At 49.5% G+C, this 6,045-nt stretch overlaps 1 non-coding gene across 1 annotated transcript; it reads left to right on the top strand.

The window, feature by feature from the left end:
- Positions 1 to 5,078: 5,078 nt before the first annotated feature.
- Trnat-agu (transfer RNA threonine (anticodon AGU)) lies at positions 5,079 to 5,151 on the top strand. The gene has a single exon. It is a non-coding gene; the product is annotated as a tRNA-Thr (tRNA).
- Positions 5,152 to 6,045: the final 894 nt, after the last annotated feature.

A 6,045-nucleotide genomic window follows, 5' to 3' on the forward strand; every position in this document is an offset into this window, starting at 1 on the left:
CATTCTCTGCTCTTCCTTGGACCTGAAGTAACCCGTCGTCGTCGAAAAACAGTCTGAACTGCCCGATGGTACTTTGTGCGGGAAACGGTTTCAAGGTAGCGACGCAATCTGCTTCAGCACTGAAGTGAGTTCTTTGCTCGACGCGAAGCAAGTAGCGCTCTGCTTGCTGAACTTCTTCCGCAGACAGGTCCCCACTTCTATCACTTTCTTTCTTTAGTTTCTTTACATATCGTAGGATCCATGCCGTCACACGTAGAAGTTTTGTGAGACTGCTGAACCGTTCATAATCAATAAGCGATGGCACCGACGGTCTCGCATTAACAGCGTAAGCATTAACTTCTCGTCGCGTCTCAATTTCATCCAACCTTGAGTCTTCGAGGACCATCTTCTCACGAAACTCCGGCCATAAATCTGAAGGACTGGCAAGCCATCTAGGTCCATGCCACCATAAATGTGACCGGCTCAGTCTGTGCGCTGAAAAACCTCCTGTGAGCAAATCCGCCGGGTTCTCTTTACCAGGACAAAATCTCCACCGCGTTTTATCCGTAAACGTGCGGATTTCTTGCGTGCGGTTTTGCACAAACGCCTTCCAGGAGGTGGGGTCTTTGCTTATCCAGCAAAGTGTAATCTGGGAATCTGACCAAAATGTTGTGTCGACAATGCCGAGGTCACAGTTCTTGACGAAGTAGTCGTACATGCGGGACGCAAGTAAAGCCGACATCAATTCCAACCTCGCTAGGGTGACCTTCTTTAACGGCGCAACTCTCGTCTTCGCGAACAGTAAGATTATGCTGACGGCACCGCTGGCGTCGTCTGTTCGGAGGTAGGCTACAGCCCCGTAAGCCGACTCACTTGCGTCCGAAAAAATGTGAAGGTCTGATTTCTGGTAAGGGCCTTCACCGCCGGCTGCTAGGAACCTGGGAATCCGAGGATCCTGAAGCATGGCGACCTCGTTGCTCCATTTCAGCCAGACAGAAGACAAGTGGGGTGGTAAGGGGTCATCCCAGTCGAGGTTTTCCTTCCATAGATCTTGTAGGAAGATTTTACCCCCACTAAAAAAGGCGACAAAAACCTCAGGGGATCGTAGATCCTTGCCACCGCCTGAAGCACGAACCGTTTGGTGCATTGATGCTCCTTGATGAAGTGAAGGATTCTCTCCGGTTTGAAAGAAAAGGTGTCCGACTGCTTGTTCCAATGTAGTCCCAGCACTTTCAGAGTCCCAGAGAGCGAGCAAAGGGATTTTTCCGCCGAAGTCATTCCTTGTTCGAACTCTGCAGCTACAACAGGGTCGTTGCTGGCCCATTTTCGAATGTTCATGGAAGCTTCACGGAAAATCTCCAACATTTCCCTATGCATCTGGATCGCGTTTTCAGTGGTATCGGCTCCAATCAGGAGATCGTCCATGTACATCGAGTCTTGTAGGAGTCGAGCTGTCACTGGGAACCGGTTCTCTACGGAGCGAAAATGGTGCTTTAATGTAGCTGCCAGTAGGAAAGGACTCGAAGTGGCTCCAAAGGGCACCCGAGTCATTCTCCAGACGTCGAGTTCTGGTAGTGGCTGACCTGCTTTCGGTGATGTCCTGAACAACAAGAAGCGAAGCGCATCTCTGTCTGATTCCCGGAGGCCAATCTGGAGGAACGCCTTTTCAATGTCGGCAATCATCGCAACTTTGTACCGTCGGAAACGGAGCAATAACCTTGCTACGTCGGGAATTAGGGTCGGGCCGGCTTCTAGGTTCTCGTTCAACGACTTCGCACCCGATTCGTGAGACGACGCGTCGAACACGATGCGCACTTTTGTTGTAGCTCGGTCCTCACGTATTACAGCTCGATGCGGCATGTAATATAGTCTTTCTGAAGAGTGCCCTTTTGTTGGTGGTACTCTTTCCGCAGATCCCTCCTTGAGGTATTCTCGAATAGTCGAGTCGTATCTATCTAGGAGCTCAGGGTCTCTGTTGAGCTTGTTCATCAAACTGCGCAGACGCTTGTTTGCAACAGCGTAATTATCCCACAGATCGACCCTCTCCTTCCATGGTAATGCGACTTCGTATAGCTGGCCTTTCTTCGAGGTGTTGTCTTCGAAATTCGTCAGCACTGAATCGTTGCTCATCGCTCGTTCTTCTTCGGCCTTGATTCCGATGCTTTCAAGGTCCCAGAACCAAGTCAAAAGTTTTGAGATCTCTTGATCTTCAACGAATGTTCGAAGAACAACAACGCTGGCACACTGAATGACGTCGGCTGCAGCAGGCAGTGGACCTTGAACAGACCATCCTAGTTTGGTCTCTACGGCCTTCAACTTTCCATGCACAGGCCTCACTGCACCGGTCACTATCTCCCAATAATAATCTGACCCAATGATAACCGCAATCTGTTTATCCTCCACTCCTTGTACCGAAAGAGCCTTCGTATCGATGTGCATATTATTCAACTCACTTAGAACTCTTTCTTCTGGTACAGGGATGTTTTCGCTGCAAATCGTGTCCACTTCCAGGGCTTCGATGCTGATTGGACGTTTGTTGTCTGCAGCGAAAAGGAGAACTCGCACCTTCTTCATCGTTTTCTGTGTGTGTTGACCTCCAAACACGCCAACGGTAAGCGTCTCCTCTTCAAGCGGTTCGCAACCCAGTCTCTGAGCAGCATTCGCAGTAATAAAGCTTCGCTGACTTCTTCCATCCAAGAGAACTCGGTAGCGCCCAGATGTTGTCGTGCCTGCTATTTTCGCTGTGAGAGTCTGCAGCAGCACGACTGAGCCCGCTTGCTTTGAGACCAAGTTGACAGGGGTCGAAGTAACGTTGCCCTCGTCGTTCTTAGTGCTGTCTGAGGCGCACACGGACGTTACATGCCTCCTCGAGCACTTGCCACATTTAGGCTGGCTTCTGCACTGTTTAGCCATGTGGCCCTTCTTGATGCAACGGAAGCATCTTCCGTATTTGGCGAGCACCTGCTTTTTGCGTGATAGGCTCAGTTCCTTGGAATCGCAGGCATCGGCAGAGTGCTTTCCAGAGTGGCAAAAAAAGCACCGCTGCGGGTCGCTCGCTGAGCCTTGCAGCGCAGAGGTTGTAGGGACGTCACGCCGATGGTTAGGTTTACGTCCATCTTCTGGGGTGCGATGAATTTTCTGTGCGGTGTTTTCAGCAACGGCTTCTCGACACATGAGCTGATGTTGGAAGGATTCCAAAAGCAATTGAAGCTCCTCGTCGGGCTGGCCCGTTTGAACGGTCGAGTCGCCGAGTTCGTTTGACGAAGCGTCAGCTGTGGAACGTGACGTCTTTAGCCCCTCGTGGAATCGCAGGACCATGTCTGTCGGTGGAACCCTTAGCAGGATTTCCCAAAGCATGGTGCAGTATGTCGTGGAGCTCGTGGCAAGCCCCTTGAGGCTGCGAATGTGCACCTGGACCCGATCGTAAAGTTGCCTCAGTTTTCGGACGTCGGATGTCGATGACACTGGCTTCAAGTCCAGGAGGCCTCGCAGATGATCTTGCACGATGATGCGGTCATCACCGAAGTGCTGTTTCATGATCTCTATGGCGTCCTTGTAGCAGCTATCAGTCCGGCTATGGCTGATGCAGCTGCTACAGTCACGAGGCTGCTCAAGTAGTTAAACTTGTCAGCCGTGCTGAGCTCCTCGTTGTTGTGGATGGCTGCCCAAAAATGTGTCCAGAATCGCTGCCACGATCTGCGGTTCCCGTCAAATTTGAGGAGCTCTAGCTGAGGAAGCTTGCATTTGCCAGTCGGTGATGGGTGGACGGTCGTCGGACGTAGCGTTGGAGACCGGGATTCTTGAAGCTTGAGACAAAGGTTCGCGGTAACGCTTACAACCTTGTCGCGGTATTGTCCCGCATCTGTCGTCTCGCTGTCTACTAGGTCCTCCGTTGTCTCTTCAAAGATCGCCTCGTCCAACTTCTCTATCTGGCCATAGAATGCATTGATTCGTTCGAGCAGTACACTCACCGCTCCTGCCGTCGCCTCTGTGTTTCCCCTTAGGTGAAATTCCGCTTCCGCTAGAAGGCAATCCAGTTGTGCCCGTAGGCTGCGGCGTCGTCGAAGCTGTCGTTCCATTCGGTCGCACGCAGCTGGGAACTCGCCAAGATCGCACGTGCCGCGTCTTTTTCTGGGCTTTCGCGGCTCCGTGCGTCGATGGGCTTGGCGTCGTCTAGAAGTCCCGGGTTTTCGGCACCATGTGTTGGACCTCTGGGTCCGCCAGCTGTTGCACGATGCTCAGGAAGGGGAGCGACACGGCGTGATACGATGACGCTTTAATGGAAACTAGAAGAAGTGGCGCGAGCCAACGCAGCCACGAGAGCATGCGGCAGCTCGTGAAGAGCATGATGAAAATGATGATGATCAGCGTCGTCTGCTAGACCGAGTGAAGACGAGGAAGTCACAACAATATATATATATATAAATAGACAGAAAATAAGGGTTGGCAGTCAAGAAAACCTCGGAAAGCTAAGGGTTGGTTGTGGGTCATAGAAAGAGATGAAGAATTTTTTGAGTCGAAAAGAAAGTGGTGAAAAAATGCCCGCCGTGTGGGATCCGAACCCACGACCTCCAGAATACCGGTCTGGTGCGATAACCACTACGCTACCGGCGGGGCTGTTTCCCCAGCACTTTCTCGGGTATTTATGTTAGGCATTTTTGTTTCCTGCACTTGGGGGTGGTAGCCAGCGCCACTCGGACAACTCGGGGTGAAGGGGACCTTCTTTTTAACCCCCGGGCCGTGACTCGAGTGTCTACGACATGTCCAGAGTGGTCGACCAGCGTTGAAACCTCTTAAGCTCCCTTTGGCACCAAGACTGCCAGAACAGAGGCCCTCGCTAAGCATGTAGCGAATCAGATAATGGGAAATGAGGGGCTCCGTTAAATAAGACAGAAAATAAGGGTTGGCAGTCAAGAAAACCTCGGAAAGCAAAGGGGAGGTTGTGGTGGGTCATAGAAAGTGATGAAGAATTTTTTTAGTCGAAAAGAAAGAAGGTCCCCTTCACCCCGAGTAGTCCGAGTGGGGCTGGCTACAACCCCCAAATGCAGGAAACAAAAATGCCTAACATAAATACCCGAGAAAGTGCTGGGGAAACAGCCCCGCCGGTAGCGTAGTGGTTATCGCACCAGACCAGTATTCTGTAGGTAGTGGGTTCGGATCCCACCCGGCGGGCATTTTTTCACCACTTTCTTTTCGACTCAAAAAATTCTTCACCTCTTTCTATGACCCACCACAACCTCTCCGTTGCTTTGCGAGGTTTACTTGACTGACAACCCTTATTTTCTGTCCTATTTCACGGAGCCCCTCATTACTCATTATCTGTATATATATATATATATATATATATATATATATATATATATATATATATATATATATATATATATACATGTATATATATATATATATATACATATATATATATATCTATACATGTATATATATATATATATATATATATATATACGGAAAGATAGGTAGGAAGTCTACAACGCCAAAGGAGGCATAGGGGTGTGGCTCGGCTCTTTTTTTACTATGGTTAATGAAGTTCACATTTATTTAAATATACGGAAGAAAGAAAGAAAGAAAAACATGCTCCCAGAGCGGGGACAAAACCCACGCCTTTCCATTAAATCTCGAATGCCTTACCAATTCGGCTATCTGGGTGACTGTGTTCTCCTTCACTTTCTGGGCTATTTATATTTACTAGAAGTGTATCTGACACTTGAGGGTGGTAGCCAGCGCCACTCTGACTAGACGGGGAGAAGGGGACCTTCTTTTCAACCCCCGGGGCGTGACTCGAACGTCTACAGCCTGTCATGAGCGAGTAACTGGTAGGAATCGCTCTTATGCTACCTAGGCATCAAGGCTGTGCCAGAGTCGAGACCCTCTAAAGGCTTTCGCAGAATAATATAGTAAGGAAATGAGGGGCTCGTTGAGGAAATACAGAAAGATAGGTAGGCAGTCTACAACGCCAAAGGATGCATAGGGGTGTTATTGGGCTCTTTTTTTTACTCTGGGTAATGAAGTTAACATTTTTTAAATATACAGAAGAAAGAAAGAAAG

This window comes from Haemaphysalis longicornis, unplaced genomic scaffold (assembly GCF_048455015.1).
Source record: "Haemaphysalis longicornis isolate Haplotype H1 unplaced genomic scaffold, Haemaphysalis longicornis Haplotype H1 scaffold_1, whole genome shotgun sequence".
In the NCBI taxonomy this organism is placed as follows: domain Eukaryota; kingdom Metazoa; phylum Arthropoda; class Arachnida; order Ixodida; family Ixodidae; genus Haemaphysalis; species Haemaphysalis longicornis.